The sequence below is a fragment of the Mobula hypostoma genome, chromosome 15 (assembly GCF_963921235.1).
Source record: "Mobula hypostoma chromosome 15, sMobHyp1.1, whole genome shotgun sequence".
NCBI classification, from domain to species: Eukaryota; Metazoa; Chordata; class Chondrichthyes; order Myliobatiformes; family Myliobatidae; genus Mobula; species Mobula hypostoma.
The window spans coordinates 65,068,376-65,085,952 of NC_086111.1; the positions used below are offsets into that span (position 1 = coordinate 65,068,376).

The 17,577-nt window shown below is 42.9% G+C and overlaps 1 protein-coding gene across 7 annotated transcripts in view; it reads left to right on the top strand.

The window, feature by feature from the left end:
- Positions 1–17,577, top strand: part of sema3b (sema domain, immunoglobulin domain (Ig), short basic domain, secreted, (semaphorin) 3B) — a 439,432-nt gene that overhangs the window by 170,896 nt on the left and 250,959 nt on the right. The window contains exon 1 of one of the 7 annotated variants that reach the window (XM_063068195.1): positions 5,151–5,366. The exons of 2 other annotated variants lie outside the window; for them this stretch is intronic. The gene's annotated coding sequence lies outside the window, so the exon portion shown is untranslated. 4 more of the 7 variants (XM_063068202.1, XM_063068200.1, XM_063068198.1 and 1 more) reach the window with 4 other exon arrangements.

Here is a 17,577-nt window from a genome sequence, read left to right on the forward strand (position 1 = left end):
TTCACTTTCTTCACATTCATGTGCCTATCTGAACGTCCCTGAGAAGTCCCTAATGTATCTGCCTGTACCACCACTCCAACCAGCGCATTCCAGTCACCTAACACTCTCTATGTAAAAAAAAACTTGCCCTTACATTTCCTTTGAAATTACCCCCTCTCACCTTAAATGCATGCCCTCTGGTGTTGGTTGAGTTCCTGTAAATTAGGCTGGAGACAGCCCAGACCCACAAGAATTCTGTGGGTAAGGATTCTGAGAACAAGGTGGATTTAATTTAATGAAAAGAAATCATTATTATTCTGAGTGAGGGGGAAAACAAAACAGTTGGTTAATATTGTGGTTGAAGTTTAATAAATACTACAGATGCTGGAAACCTGATGGGAAACCAAAACCAGCTGAAAATTCTTATTGGGAGGACAGCATCTGTGGGGAGAGTGACAAAATCAGTTTGACATCATAAAACCATGAGACAGAATTTGGCCACTTAGATTATTGGGTCTGCTCTGCCATTCAATCATAGTTGATTTATTATCCTTCTCAACCCCATTCTCCTGCCTTCTCCCCGTAACCTTTGACATCCTTACAAATCAAGAGCAATCAAGCTCTGCATTAAATATACCCAATGACTTGGCTTCCATAGCAGTCTGTGGCAACAAATTCCACAGAGTCACCACTCTCTGGCTAAAGAAATTCCTCATCATCTTTATTCTAAGACTCTGGTTTTAGACTCCGCCGTTATTAGAAACATCCTCTTCACACCCACTGTATCTAGGCCTTTTAATGTTCCATAGATTCTACAGAACATAGAAATCTATAGTGCATTACAGGCCCTTTGGCCCACAATGTTGTGCCAATCATGAAACCTACTCTAGAAGCTGTCTAGAATTTCCCTACTGGATAGCCCTCTATTTTTCTAAGTTCCATGTACCTATCTAAGAGTCTCTTAAAAGACCCTATTGTATCAAAGAGATCCCCCTTTCCCCCGTTCTTCTCAACTTTAGCGTGTATGAGCCCAGAGCAGTCAAATGTTCCTTATACATCAGCCTTTTCAATCCTGTGATCATTCTCATGAACCTTCTCTGGACTATCTCCAAAACCAGTGTATATTTTCTTCATTAAGGGGCCCCAGACATGGTCTGACCAATGCCGTATAAAGGATTTCATCCTTGCTTTTATATGCTAGTTCTCTCAGAATGAATGCTAACCTTGCTATCAATGACCTTTGTTCAGGACTGAAGTAAATTGTCGGACGTTCAGATATGGCCCAAGTGCGGAGAGAGAGAGACATTGAAGCAGGTTGACCGTTCACTGACTTTAATGAGAAATGTTGTAGAACTTAAAAGAAAAGGAAAACAATAAATGCTAAGCCAAAGGACCATTAGCTAAGACTCTCAGACTGTAAGTTAAATGCCAACACTGTGGCCGAAAGCAGTATTTAAATACTAAATGAAAAGCACTTCTTCTTTCCCGGACAAGTATTAGTGTATGGAGGGAGTGTAAACATTAGCACGCTTTCTGTCAAGTATCAAGAATGAAAAGACGGGGGTTAAATACCATCATAATGAGACTGTAATTAGCTGGAATGGGCATATTCATGAGTGCAATTGCCCAACCTGACATGCAGCCACCTACGGGGGTGGGGGTGGAGGGCAGGAGCATATATACCAAACAGCAGAGTCCGTGGTCATGACAAAAATACTGCAGATGCTGGAAATCTGAAACAGAAACAGAAAATGCTGGTGATACTCAACAAGTCAGACAGCATCTGTGGAGAGAGAAAAAGAGTCCGTGAACTTTGATCAAAATTTGCTGCTTGCTGGAACTTACTATGTCCAGTAGTTTTAGTCTTTGTCTAAAAGAAAATCACCAATATTAAAATATTTATCACTGGTTGCAAGGGCTTTGGAATATATTGCTGGTTATTTTAGTGACATCAAAAACTTTCACTTGTATGGCACTCATAAAGTATGAAAACATCCCCAAGACACTTCACAGTAACTTCTTACAAATAAACATGTGAACTGGGTGTGAAGAGGACTGCAAATTGTTTGCTTGTTTACTGAAGCAAAGTCATTTCTCACTTCCTTCCACTCTACGTGAATCTGTAGAAAAAATACTGCAGATGTAGGAAATCTGGAATAAAATTCAAAAGAGCTGGAAAAGGACTGGAAAGGGCAGCAATGAAATATTTCTTTCTCTGAAGATGCTGCTTGACTTGAGTGTATTCAGCAGTTAATAGTACAAATTACAGCTATGTCTCAACTTGTGAAAGGAGTACAGGACATGGGATGTTACGTTGAAGTTGTATAAGTCGTTGCAGAGGCCTAATTTGGAGTATTGTGTGCACTTTTGGTCTCCTACCTACAGGAAAGTTGTGAATAAAGTTGAAGGAGTACAGAGAAAATTTACAAGGGTAGTGCTGGAACTGGAGAGTGACAAGGAAAAACTGCATAGCCTGGGGCTTTCTTCCTTGGAACGTAGAAGATTGAGTGGAGATTTGATTGAGGTATACAAAATTATGAGGGGTATAGACAAGGTAAATACAAGCAGGCTTTTTCCATGGAGGTTGGGTGGGACAGGAACTAAAGGTTATGGGTTAAGGGTGAAAGTTTAAGGGGAACATGAGGGGAAACTTCTTCACTCAGAGAGTTGTGAAAATGTAGAATGAGCTGCAAGTGCAAGTGTGCATGCCAGCTCAATTTTGATGTTTAAGAGAAGTTTGGATAGATACATGGATGTTAATGCTATTCTTTCAGTGCAGGCTGATGAGAGTAGGCAGTTTAGATGGTTTCGGCATGCACTAGATGAGCCAAAGGGGCTGTTTCTGTGCTGTACTCTTCTATGACTCCATGACTCTCTGAACGTGTTCCTGCAAAATGTTTTGGAAAGCAAAATATTCTAAATTGAAAATCAGAGTGAATTGCCAAAAAAGACATTATTGCAGAAAATAGACTCATGAATCAATAAAATGGTATTACAGTGTAAATTTGCAATGTGAATTAATAGTGATCAGAATAAGAATCAGAATCGGGTTTAATATCATTGGCATATGTCGTGAGATTTGTGGTTTTGCGGCAGCTGTACATTACATAATTAAAAATATAAATTACAATAATTACACTATAATTAAATCAAATAAGAAGTGCAAAAAGAGACCAGAAAAGAATGGTGAGGTAGTTCATTATCCATTCAGAATTCTGTTGGCAGTGGGGAGGAAACTGTCCCTAAAATATTGAGTGTATATCTTCAGGCTCCTGCACCTTCTCCCTGATGATAGCAATGAAAAGAGAGCATGTTCTGGGTGATGGGGGTCCTTAGTGATGAATTTCACACTTCTGAGGCATCACCTTTTGGAGATGTTCTCGGTGCTGGGGAGGCTAATGCCCATGATAGCGCCGGCTGAGTTCACAACTTTCTGCACCTCTTTCCAATCCTGTGCAGGGGCCCCTCCATACCAGACAACAAGGTAACCAGTCATAATGCTCTCCATGGTACGTCTGTAGAAATTTGCGAAAGTCTTTGAACGCATACCAAATCTCCTCAAGCTCCTTATGAAATACAGCCACTGTCACACCTTCTTTCTAATTGCATCAATATGTTGGGCCCAAGGTAGATCTTCAGAGAATTTGACACCCAGGAACTTGAATCTGCTCACCCTTTTCACCTCTGATCCCTCAGTGAGGAGAGTTACATTGTTTAGCCGATGAGCAAGTGCAGGTTCTAAGTCAGTAAATGCTGTACATAGTTTAAAGTACATTGGTATTAACCATAGCTCAGGGGTACTGCCCTCATCTGTGGATAAGGTGCTTTGTGGCTGTTAATCCCACCCAGAGAGCTGAACACATATACTAAGCAGACCCTTCACTTCAGTGCTGAGCAACGGGTACTTAAGAGATTCTGGACCCACTTACAATCTCTGAGGTAATTGAACACTGGTTTCTTCTGACGAAGGGTCTCGGCCTGAAACGGCGACTGCACCTCCTCCTAGAGATGCTGCCTGGCCTGCTGCGTTCACCAGCAACTTTGATGTGTGTTACTGGTTTCTTCTAATGTCTCTGCACTTTCATCTGGCTGGGTGGGGTTCTCCCACTTCCATTCGGATCCATTCAAACAGACACTCAGCGGCCACTGTATTAGGTGCACCTGTATACCTACTTGTTAATGGGTCAGCATGGATGGGCTGGGCTGAATAGCCTTTTTCTCTGCTGTATTACTCCGTGACATTCCACATTCGACGTATGGTCAGTGACCCACTGCACACGGTCAGCAAATGAAGCTAGAGTCATGCAGGTGTGAGGTGTTTGGACTGACCAAAGGAAGGGTCTGTGTAGGCAGGGTGACAAGACTGACCAGAGAAATGGTCAGTGCAGGAGGGGTGATGAGACTGACCAAAGGAAGGGTCAGGGGATGGGGGTGATTAGACTGACCAGAGGAAGGGTCAGGGGATGGGGGTGATTAGACTGACTAGAGGAAGGGTCAGTGGGTGGGGTGTGATTACACTGACCAAAGGAAGATGGAAGGGTGGGGGAGGAAAGTGATGAGACTGACCAGAGGAAGTGCCAGTGCTGGGAGGGTGATTAGACAGACCAAAGGAAGGGTCAGTGGTTGGAGGGGGGGTTGATAAAAACTGACTGGGGGAAGGGCCAGGAGGTGTCTAGACTGATCATGAGAAAGGTCAGGGGGTGGGAAGTGATTAGAGTGTCCCATAAATATTCTCCGCTATTCCACTTTTGTACTATTAGTGTAATTGTTTATTTATATAACATCTAGTAACTTTTATTTCTTGCACTGTACAGGTGCCAGAAAACATCACGACGTATGTCAATGAGAATGATCCTCATTTTGACCAGGGTCGGTAGCTGGAGATGGCTGTACGATTACAGAGGCTGTCTAGGGTCGGGGCGGATGGCCATGTTTTGTTTTCCGTGCCGATATCGATCACTATTTAGGTAGAAGAGACGCAGGGCAAAATAAAAATCTGATGATTGGCGTAATGAAGAACACAAACAAAAAAAAAATCCCAATTCCTTTGTTGACCAGAGCCGGTGGCAGCTGGAAGGGGTTAATGGATGAGGCCATTTCTCCTCCTGCATATTTACCCTCTGATAATCTCCAGTGACGGCAGGTGATTTCAAAGTTCGCCAGTCATGAGGCAGAGATTGCTTCGGAGTGGACCATCCCCTCCCTGAGGCACTCCTACATCTATCTCTATACGTGTGTGTGTTTTTAAAAAATTTCTTAATGACTCTGCCTCTGACCCAAGCCTCGGGATTTGGCAGCTTTGGAGCTGGTTGCAACCACCAGACTGGATTCCACGCTCGCCGGCGTGTGTGGGGGTCTCTTTTTGTGAAAGGCTCTCTCGGAATAAGGCAAGTTAGATCCCTTCCCCCCCTCTCAGCCCACACAGACTAAAGATTCACCTCTCCTCCTCTCCCGCGCTAAGTGGCGATACGACCTTGCTCGGAGACGAGCGAGCGAGAAGCATTGATGGGTCTGTCTGTACAGTTAAGTGAATACGTATTATTGTCGGGTTTTTTTAAATGACAATGTTGAGGACGTATTGCCGTTTTGCGAGTACAAGTATCTGAGCCTGCTCCCGTGCAGAAAGAAGCCTTATCTAACGACCCAGGTCCGAAGTTTTTCAAAAGAACTGCAAAGAATTAGAAAGTTTATCTACACTTTCAAACGGTCAGAAAGTTGCTGCAGCTACTTTGGAAAGTTGCAACATGAAACGTATTTTGGAGAGAGAGAGAGAATCTCCCGGTTAGTGATGCACAGGGACACTTGTACCGTGGTTTAGTGGGCAGTCGCTCGCTGAGTTATCCATCCATTCACTGAGTGTAGGACGCAAAACAAAAGTAACTACGCTTCTGTGGAGCGTCCCATTTTGAACCGGCAGGTAAACTGAATGCTACAGGGCTGCAACCCCGTTGGTATCTTCGGATTTAAGAGCAGCCTGCACGGGGAAAGTTCGTGTCTCGTTAACCAGCCTAGCTGGTTGGGGATCTCCATCGCTTCCTGAAAGTGCGGTTGGTCAAGGGTGGCTCCTTAGTGGTGTGAATTACCTGTGGACTTTCGGGATACAAGAAAGGGTTAATGTGCGACTGCGAATTTAAGGTGCGGTGCGAATGCAGGTCCTTGCTGAACGCGCCTGTGAAACGGTGGGTCAGTTTAAAGAGAGAGGCGTCGGTGCGAATGATCGTTTGAACAGTTCGTTAACGCGTGTTCTCAAACGCCTGCTTGTAAAGTTTATTTGTTTGCAGAGCGTATATGTTCTTGTATCTCGGATGGATGTCTATCTACTTCCATAGATGCTGCCTGATCTGCGGAGTTCCTCCAGTGTTTTGAGTGTGTTGCTTTGGATGTTAACTGTTTTGCTTCCTGGCTTTGTACAGAGTGGTTAGCCAGGGCGGAAACGGATAATACTGTACAAGGGGACATACTTGTTAATGTGATTGGAGGAAATTATAGGGGGATTACCAGAGGCAAGTTCTTTACACGGAGAGCTGTGGATGCGTGGAACGCTCTACTGCGGTAGTGGTAGAGACAGATGCATTAGGGGTTTTTAAAGAAAATCTTAATAGGCACATGGATGATAAAAAACTGGAGGGCTTTGCGGGGGTGGGGGTGGGGAGAAGGGTTAGATTGATTTTGGAACAGGTTAAAAGGTCGGCCCAACATTGTAGGATGAAGGGACTGTACTGTGCTAAACTGTATCCGACTTGTGGCTTCTAGACCAAAGCAATAAAAAGTTGCATTTGTATAGTGCCTGCAACATTGCAGGAAGCCCTGGAACAATGGGAAAGTTTCTGAGCGGTGTGCACACGGCACGATCTTTGAAGCAGAGAAAGATCAGGCCATCTGATTTTAGTGACCCGTGCTTATCCTTGAGATGAGGAGGGTTGTGCTCTCGCGGATGTCTTAATAATACTCATGGTTTTGAGGTTTCGAAATGAGTAATCTCATTGAAACACATAATCCAGGGAGACATCCAGCAAAGGTAGATGTTGAGATGTTTCTACTGGAGAGAGAGGGTAGTTTTAAATTCATGGGCATTAACATATCAGAGGATCTCAAGGTTGAAGATTTACTTAATGTCATTTCCTGTACACAAGTGTAAAGCAGAACAAAGTAATTGTTACTCTGAATGCAATGCAGCACCAAAAAAATCACATGACAAAGAACATAATAATAAAACACATTAAATATAAATAGCTTTTATAGATTGTTCATAAAGAGATGTTAGGCTGTATATAAGCTGACTGATAGAAAATAATAAAGTAGTGGTAGTGTTAGTGGGTGTAAGTGTTGATCAGCTTTACTGCTTGGGAAAAGAAACTGTTCTAGTGGTTCTGACATGGATGTTATGTAGCCTTCTCCCTAATGGGAGTGGGACCAGCAGTCCATGAGCAGGGTGTGTGGGATCCTTCATGATGTAACTGGTCCTTTTCTGTAAGTATATCCTTGATGGCAGGTAGGCTGGTGCCAGCGATGTGTTGGGCAATTTTGACTACTTCGAGCCTTCCTGTCCGCGGCAGTGCAGATTCCACCCATCAGTGATGCAGCTTGTGAGGATGCCCTATCGCACATCTGCAGAATGACACTAGTATTGCTATCAAAAGTCCTGCTCTCTTCGGGCTGTTCATAAAATAAAGGTAACAGTGAGCTTTCTTGACTGTGTAGCAGGTTTTCTGGGACCAAAAGAGGTTGTGTGTGGTGTGCACTCCCAAGAGTTTGAAACTGATTGCAGTTTCTACTACACAGCTGTCCTGGGGCCAGCACATAAGTGTTTTCACAAAGAAGGAACAATTGTGCCTCTACTTTCTTAGAGGTTTACATAGATTGGGGCTTGCCAACAAAACTTTTTACAGATGAATAGTGGAGAATATCCTAACTGGTTGCATCATGGGCTGGTATGGAAACACCAATGCCGGGAGCAGTAGAGCCTACAGAAAGTGGTGGATACTGCCAAGTGCATCATAGGCGTTCACATGGAGCACTGAAACAAGGAAACACAATCAAAGGCCACTACCATGCCCCCTTCTCACTGCTACCACTGGGAAAGAGGTACAGAAGCCTCGGGTCATACCCCATCATGTTCAGGAACAGTTATTACCCTACAACCATCAGGCTTCTAAACCAATGTAGATAACTTCACTCACCACAACTCTGAACTGATTCTACAACCTATAGACTCACTTTCAAGGACTCTACAGCTCGTGTTCTCACTATTCACTTTTATTTGCAGTTTGTCTTTTGCACATTGGTTGTTTGTCAGTCTTTGTTTATGCATACTTTTTCATAAAATTCTATTGTATTTCTTTTTTTTCCCCTGTAAATGTCTGGAAGAAAATGAGTCACAAGGTAGTATATGGTAACAGATACATACTTTGATAAAGCAACACACATTAAAAAAAACGCTGGTGAACGCAGCAGGCCAGGCAGCATCTATAGGAAGAGGTACAGTCGACATTTCGGGCCTAGACCCTTCGGGTTAGACCTGACAAAGGGACTCGGCCCGAAACGTTGACTGTACCTATTCCTATAGATGCTGCCTGGCCTGCTGCGTTCACCAGCATTTTTAATGTGTGTGGCTTGAATTTCCAGCATCTGCAGATTTCCTTGTTTGCATACTTTGATAAACTTACTTTAAACTAGTGGGACAGTTTTGAACAAAGGACCTGGTTACAAGATAATGAACTGCCACATAAATCTGAGGTGCATAGAAGTTTCTTCTTCCAGAGGGTGGCAATTTCCTGTAATTCTCTATCCTAGAGGGTTACAGAGGTTAGGTCATTGGGAGTATTTAACGAGGACATAGATAAATGTAAAGAAGATTGGGGAGCTGATATAGAAATAGATTTGAGGCCTGAGGCCGAGCAGCCATGATTACATAACTGGTTCACAAAGTTCAAAGTAAATTTATTATCACAGTCTGTATATGTCACCATATACTACCCTGAAATTAATTTTATTGAAGGTATTTACAGAAAAATAAAGAAATACAATAAACTTTATGAAAAACTATAAATAACAAAGAATGATAAACAACCGATGTACAAAAGAAGACAAACTATATGTATAAAGCAAAACAATACTGAGAACATTAGTTGTAAGTTGTCCTTGTTGTAAATAGTCTAGTGTGTATGTACAAGAAACAGCAAATAAGTAATACCAAGAGCATAAGTTGTAGAGTCCTTGAATAGGTTGTGGGTTCAGAGTAGTAGTGAATGAAGCTGGTGGGACATGCTTGAGAAACTAGATGGTGTTTGTGTGGTGATGTTGGTTGGCCAGAACATTGAGAGTAACTGCTGTTCCACCACCACCCTCCTGAATGGGTGACAGGGCATTGTTTATGCCCATGTGGTGGGTGACAGAACTGATTGAAAAGGCAGTTCCTCCATTTGTTTGGTACTCCATCAGCTCCGCATCTCATCTAAGCCTCAGTGTTCAGTTCCTCAAGTTCCAGGAAAGTGGATGAGGGAAGATAATGAAGTTCAATCCATTTCTTTTGAATCGGAGGCAAAAGTGGCAGAGAAGACTCGATGGAATAAATGGCCTAATTCTTCTCTATGTCTTATAGCTTATATCTATGTATTGTGTTGAATGTCAGAAGACATCATTACTGGCAGTGTTCATCTTCTACCCATTGGACTTTTTGCAAAAATTGGGTCTACCGCCCAGTTCTCTTGCTGATTGGTCCTTATGTTCTTTCCTTGAGAGCAAGCAGAACGCTATGAAAATCAAGAGACACCTTCCATTGGTCCTGTCCAGTAAGTGATTAGGAGAGATAATGCAATATTTTAATTGCTGGGAAAATTGGGTATGGATTTAGACTGGTTATGCTTCAGTTATAAATGGTACTGGAGTACTGTGTACAAAATTTCTCCTTATTTAGGATGCTAATGTGTTGGAAGGAGTTCTGAGATTCATTACCAAGTTAATGAAGACAAAAGAGACTGCAAATATTGGAATTAGGAACAAAAGACAGGTTGCTAGAAGAACTCTCTGCTGGCAAGAGGTGATATTTAAGGTCCTGATGCAGATCTTGACCTAGAACGTTGACCTTTGCCTCTGTATATATTGCTGAACTATTGGGTTCTTCCAGCATTCTGGTTCTTTTTTTTCCACAGACTAGAGTAGACAGGTACTCTTACATATAAGGAGAGGGTGGTCAAATTAGGCTTGCATCTGCTGGGGTTTCAAAGAATCTAAGGTGATTTGATTGAAACATAAGATGTGGAGGGGCCTCGACAGGATGAATGTGGAGAGGATGTTTCCTCTTGTGGAAGAATCCACAACTAAGAGGTAGTATTTTAAAAAATAAATAAATAATTGGGTGTCCATTTCTGACAGAAGAATCAAATGATTTTCTTTTAAAGGGTGTCTCTAGTTCCACAATTTTCGGATTGCTGTGGATGGATTGGTGATCATCAATGAGCTGTAAGGTTTTCTAGATAGCTAAGAGTGTAAAGTTGAATCCTTAAAAAGATTGCTTATAATCCTGTTGAATTGTAGAACAGGCTGAACGGACTGAGTGGCCTGTCCATGCTCATATGTCTTGTAACTGTGAGCCTTTGTGTGAACGGTATAGTGGTGATATGGTGGTTAAATTACTGGACAGGTAATCTAGAAGCAATAGCAGCAGAAATATTATGGACACTTAAGATGATCTTAGACACATTGATAGAAAAATTGAGGCTCTGTAGGAGGGAAGGGATGATCGATTTCAGAGCAGATTAAAAGGTTGGCACAACTTTGTGGACTAAGAGGTTTGTAGAGTGGTGTAGTATTTTATATTTTATCATCTAACAATCCATGGACCTTGAGATCGAATCCTAACATGTTGTTTATGGAATATTAAGTTACTTGTTAATCTAGAATTTGAAATAAAACTAGTCATTAGTACATAACTATAGGATTGTCATTTAAAGCAAAACTCGTCTACCTCACTGTTCAAAGTAAATTTATTATGAATATTTGTCACCATTTACAACCGAGATTCATTTTCTTGTGGGTATACTCAAAGAAAAATCTATAGAATATTAACCATAACAGAATTAATGAAAGACTGCATCAACTTGTACATTGAACCAGTATTTTTTTTATTCTTTGGAAATAAATCTGCCATCCTTCTTAGGTCTTTCAGTGATCTAGCATCCCCTATCTTTCAATGGTCCTATATTTCTGGATGTAGCAGGATGATCACTCAAATTGAGTCTGATATTCTTCTGAAGGGTTGTCTATTGGTGGGTCCTCGGGTGGCTGTAAAGGCCAATCGAGGATCCACGTATTCTGGTGTAGTTCTGGATGTAGCTTACTCTTAAGTATTCTCTGAAAGAATCCAGCAAGCTCAAGTCAAGGGGAATCGGGAATGGATTTCTAGTGACATTCAGGCCCCAAAGGTGAATGGAAAAGATGGATGGTCTATTGATATGTCTTAGTCATAGTCATACTTTATTGATCCCGGGGGAAATTGGTTTTTGTTACAGTTGCACCATAAATAGTAATAAAACCATAAATAGTTAAATAGTAATATATAAATTATGCCAGGAAATAAGCTCAGGGTGTCTGACCCTCCCAGAGAGAAGTTGTAAAGTTTGATGGCCACAGACAGGAATGACTTCCTATGACGCTCTGTGTTGCATCTCGGTGGAATGAGTCTCTGGCTGAATGTACTCCTGTGCCCACCCAGTACATTATGTAGTGGATGGGAGACATTGTCCAAGATGGCATGCAACTTGGACAGCATCCTCTTTTCAGACACCACCGTCAGAGGGTCCAGTTCCATCCCCACAATATCACTGGCCTTACGAATGAGTTTGTTGATTCTGTTGGTGTCTGCTACCCTCAGCCTGCTGCCCCAGTACATAACAGCAAACATGATCGCAGTGGCCACCACAGACTCGTAGAACATCCTCAGCATCGTCCGGCAGATGTTAAAGGACCTAGGTCTCCTCAGGAAATGGAGACGGCTCTGACCCTTCTTGTAGACAGCCTCAGTGGTCTTTGATCAGTCCAGTTTATTGTCAATTCGTATCCCCAGGTATTTGTAATCCTCCACCATGTCCACACTGAGCCCTTGGATGGAAACAGGGGTCACCGGTACCTTAGCTCTCCTCAGGTCTGCCACCAGTTCCTTGATGATGCTGCCTGTGCATTAATCTGCTTGTGTTCTGTTCTATCACCAATATTTTTTCCCATTTGCTAATATTGTACCCTTTGCATAGTTTGTGTATTGAATACTAATTTTAAATACATCCCTTAATTATAAAGTAAGTAAATCTTCCACCACCCCCTTTAATTTGTGTTGTTTTTCTCCTAAAACCATACTTTCCACTGCAGAGAAAGAAGGCCATGTATCATTATTCTGGATGACTGTATTTCTGGGAGAACCCAATAACTAGTGCTCAGGAGCTAGTAAGTAGTTCTCCTCTATTCCATCCTGCTGCCCCTCCCTTTTATGGTGGATGGCTTTTTGGTTGGGTTGGGTTAGGGTAGGGCAATTGGGGAGTGGCTTGATTCTTGGAGAATGCATCTCAGTTCTTGCTGTTTCTCACTTTCTGGGCTCCCGGTAGTAAGAAGCTGAGAAACCAGGTTGTGTCTCTTGTGTTAAACCTGTGTTGGTAGCTCTATTCAGAAAGACACATAACAGTATATCTCACCCAATTGTTCCTTGTGATGTTGAAGGAGTCTACTTGTGTCCCATTTCCAGCATTTGCAGATTTTCTCATACTTGCCTCGTTTTTGTCAGCTCCCAAAACAATCCCATTCTCAAACCATTTTTCCCCTGTAACTTTTCTTCCACATTCCCATCAAATGCCTCCAGTTTAATTCATCCAGTGCACTGGAGACCATCAGAAGATGGGTGTCCCATTTTGTGCTAACCTTTGAGGTATCCACTGCATAGAAAACTCCAAGCTCATCTTCTAGGTTGCTACTCTGTTGGAGAAGGGAGTTTTTGGATGAGTCAACCAAGTGATTGACCACTCCATCATGTGGACAATCTATGGGAAAGATGTTACTAAAGTGGAAAGAATGCAAAAAGGATTTACAAAGGGTGTTGCCAGAACTTGAGGGACTGAGGTATAGGGAGAGGTTGGGGAGGGACTGAGGTATAGGGAGAGGTTGGGCAGGCTAATTTTTTTTCCTTAGACTGCTTTAGACTGAGGGGTGATCCTTTTGAGATGTACCAAATCATAGGAGGCGTAGATAGGTGAATGCACAGTCTTTTCAGGGTTAGGGAATCAAGAAGTAAAGGGCATAGTTTTAATGTGGGGGGGGGTGGAATTTAATAAAAAGTTAAGGCAAGTTTATTTTTAAAGGATGCTATGTATGTGGAATGAGCTTCCAGAGGAAGTCTTGGAGGCAGGCATGATAATAACTTCTAAAAGTTCTAGGTAAGTTTATCATCAAAGTACATACCGTATGTCACCATTTACAACCCTGAGGTTCATTTTCCTGTGGGCATACTCAGCACATCTATAGAATAGTAACTATAACAGGATTATTGAAAGATCAACCAGAGTGCAGAAGACAGCAGACTGGAAATGTAAATAAATAGCAATGAGAACATAAGATAATGGGTTAGAGTCCTTAAAATGACATTGTTGGATAATGGGATCATTTGGTTGAGATAATTGGTTCAATGATGGAGCAAGTGAGTGTCGTTACTCCTTTTTCTTCAAGAGCCCGATGATTGAAGGGTAGTAACTGTTCTTGAAGCTGATGGTGCAAGTCCTTGGGCTTTTGCACCTTCTACCTGATGGCAGCAGTGAGGAGAGAGCATGGCCTGAGTGATGGGGGTCCTTGATGGCTGCTGCTTCCCTGCGACAGTGTTTCATGTAAATGTACCCAATGATTGGGAGGGCTTTACCTGTGATGTACTGGGTTGATTCCACTACCTTTTATAGGATTTTCAGTTCAAAAGCATTTTCCATGAAAAGGTACTTGGCCAGGTATAGGTCATAGGTAGGAAAGGTTTAGAAGGTTATCAGCCTAATATGTGTGGCACTGTACTGCAGCAGTTAGTGTGATCCAACTAGATACCAGCTGTAAGATTGGGGATTCAATTTCCGCTGCTCTCTGAAAGGAGTTTGACCCTTGTCCCCGCAGTTGTGTTAGTACGTTGTCCCCGCAGTTGTGTTAGTACGTTGTCCCCGCAGTTGTGTTAGTACGTTGTCCCCGCAGTTGTGTTAGTACATCGTGTGCTGCCCAGCATAGTCCTCACTGATATTGATTTGACACAGTGCCAAGTTTCACTATATGTGTTGATGTTTCGCTGTACATGTGACAAATAACGCTAATCCTAGATCATCTTAATCAAGTGGGACTAGCGCGGGCATCTTGGCCAGCATGTACAAATTGGGTATGACTCTTCTCTTGGTGTATCTGAAGAAGAGGAGCGGGGGAGTTCCCATGAGGTCCATATCATTATCACCAACCTAGATTTTCTGTTCATTGTGGGACTTGCTGTACATAAACTAACAGTTGCACTTCCTAAATTGCAAACTTCAAGAATATTTCATTGGCCATAAGCTACTTTGGGAAGCTCTGGAAGGGCTGAAAAAAGGTGCTATGTAAATACAAACCTTGGACTGAAGGAGGGCATTTAGCCCACATTGCAACTACTAGTTCTTCAACAGTTTTGTTTTCCAGTCGGTACCCCTCCCTTGTTCAACATGCATCCTGTTTCTCGTAGGGCTCCCACTCCATTTTGAGGATTGATCGTGAATCTGCTTCTGTTAGGGGTATCACACTCCTGATCACAGAGAGCTATTGTACAGAGTAACACGCAGAAATTGAAGGAGGAACTCAGCAGGTCAGGCAGCATCGATAGAGAGGAACAAAGAATTAATGTTTCAGACCAAGACCCTTCAACGTGACTAGAAAAGAGGGCGGAAGAAATCAGAATAATAAGGTTGGAGGAGAAGGAGGCTGATAGGGAAGCCAGATGAAGGGGAGGATAGGTGGTTGGGGAGGAGAAAATTAAGTGAGAAGCAGGGAAGTGATGTATGGAAAAGGTAAATGGCTGAAGAAGGGGGAATCTGTTGGGAGAGGAGAGTGGACCAAAGGAGAACGGGAAGGAGGGGCACCAGATGGAGGTTAGAGAAATCATACATACACACTTCTCACTTCTAGTTCTGTGTCTTCTGATTTTTGACCATTCTGCTATTGGAAACTGTTTCTTCTAATCTCACAAAAGCTCTTCATGTGTCTACCATCTGCCAATTACTGCTTGTGTAGAAAGTTTCCAGCTATCGGTTTGAAATTCGCTTTTCCCTCAGGGCCCTGGATGCTATGTAGTACAGTGAGTGGCGATTATTAACTCGTGAACACAAGAGATTCCGCAGATGCTGGAAATCCAGAACAGCGCAGACAAAATGCTGGAGGGATTCAGCAGGTGAGGCAGTATCTGTGGAGAGGAATTAAGAAGTCAGTGTTTCAGACTGAGATCCTTCATCAGGACTGGAAAGGAAGGGGGAAGAAACCAGAATAAGTAGACAGTGAGGAGGAGTAGTACAAACTGGCAGATGATAGGTAAAACCAGGTGAGGAGGAAGGTGGATAAATGGAAAAATGTTGATTGTTTATTCCCCTTCATAGATGCTGCCTGACCTGGTGAGTTTCTCCAGCAGCTTGTGTATGTTAGACCAAAAGATATAGGGGCAGAATTAGGCCATTTGGCCCATCGAGTTTGTTCCACCATTTCAACATGGCTGATCCATTTCCCTCTCAGCCCCAATCTCCTGTCTTCTCTCCATATCCCTTCATGCCCTGACTAAATCTGTCTTAAATATACTCAATGACTTGGCCTTCTGAGCCACTTGTGGCAACAAATTCCACAGATTCACCACGCTGTGGCTAGAGAGATTCCTCCTCATCTCTATTCTAGATTGATGTCTCTCTATTCCGAGACTGTGTTCTCTGGTCTTGGACTTCACCACGACAGGAAATGTCCTCTCCAAGTGTGCTCTAGTGGGGCCTTTTGACACTTGATAGGTTTCAGTGAGGTTCTCCCTCATTCTTCTGAATTCCAGTGAGTGGAGGCCCAGAGCCATCGAGTGTTCCTCATATGACAAGCCTTGCAATCCTGGAATCATTTTTGTGAACCTCCTTTGAAACTTCTCTTGCGTTAGCACATCCTTTCTTAGATAAGGGGCCCAGAACTGCTCACAATGCTCCAAGTGAGGCCTCAGAGGGCCTTGTAAAACACATTAACTCATTAAAACTGAACCAGTGAGTTTCACAAGCTAGGCAGTAGGGGCAGCACGGTGGGAGCCAATCTTTCAATTCGGTGATACCCAGGCGTATGAAACAGCACTAGTGAGGTTAATTCTGTTTGGGGGAACAAGACATTGTTATTGTTGGTCTTTGTTATTTAACCACCACCCAGACCTACTGCAGTCACAGTGCAGGTGGCTGTATATCGTCTTGACCTGGACAGTTTCAACTTTCATCTGGCTTGTAACCCCTGATGACAAGATGACAAGTGAATGTTGGAATCATGTCAACTGGTGCCAGACAGAATGAACTGGACGGGTCCCCATTTGTCTGTCGAAGTGTTGATTACATAACCTCCTTAAATCAAGCTTGTTACACGCTACTGTGGTTTGCCAAGGAGACATAAAACAGCAGGGATTTTCTCTTTTTTTTAGAAAGAGAACTTGAGGAAAATACAACTTAACTACCCTGGGATATAAGCCAGATGATTAATATGCATAAGGGGCATTTTGTGCCCAGTGGTTGCTGTTCCAAGCTCAGTCGTACCATCAAAAGTCTTTCAGGGCATCGCTGAGATAATGTGGCAAGTTGATTGTTCATTTTGCAGTATTTCTCCTCCCTAGCATTAACATTTGGATGGGTTTGTGCTAATAAGGACTGCAGTGTTTGGAGAACAACGCACATAAAATGCCGGAGGAACTCAGCAGGTCAGGCAGCATCCATGAAAGTGAATAAACAATGTTTCAGGCTGAGATCCTTTAGCAGCAGGACTAGAAAGGAAGTGGGAAGATGCCTGAATAAGGTTGGAGCAGAGGAAGGAGTACAAGCTGGAAGCTGGTGGGTGATTTGGAAGTCAGGTGGGTGGGAGAGGTGGGGGGGGTGATGAAATAAGAAGCTGAGAGGTGACAGGTGGAAAAGACTTAAGTGCTGGCGAAGGAGTTTCTTATCAGAATCAGGTTGAATATCACTGACATATGTCGTGAAACTTGTTCTTGTGGCAGCAATACATTGCAATACATAATAAAAACTGAATTACAGTAAGTATATATATTAAATGAGTAGTGTAAAAAAAATGTAGTGAGGTGGTGTTCATGGGTTCAATGTCCATTCAGAAATCGGATGGCAGAGGGGAAGAGGCTGTTCCTGAATCACTGAGCGTGTGCCTTCAGGCTTCTGTATCTCCTCCCTGATGGTAGCAGTGAGAGAGGGCTTGTCCTGGGTGATACGGGTCCTTAATGATGAATCCTTATTGTTTTGAGGCACTGCTCTTTGAAGATGTGCACTCAGTATCCAGGACAAATTTCTACAGTCTCCTTAGGAGAGGAGATTGGACCATGGGAGAAGGGGAAGGAGGGAG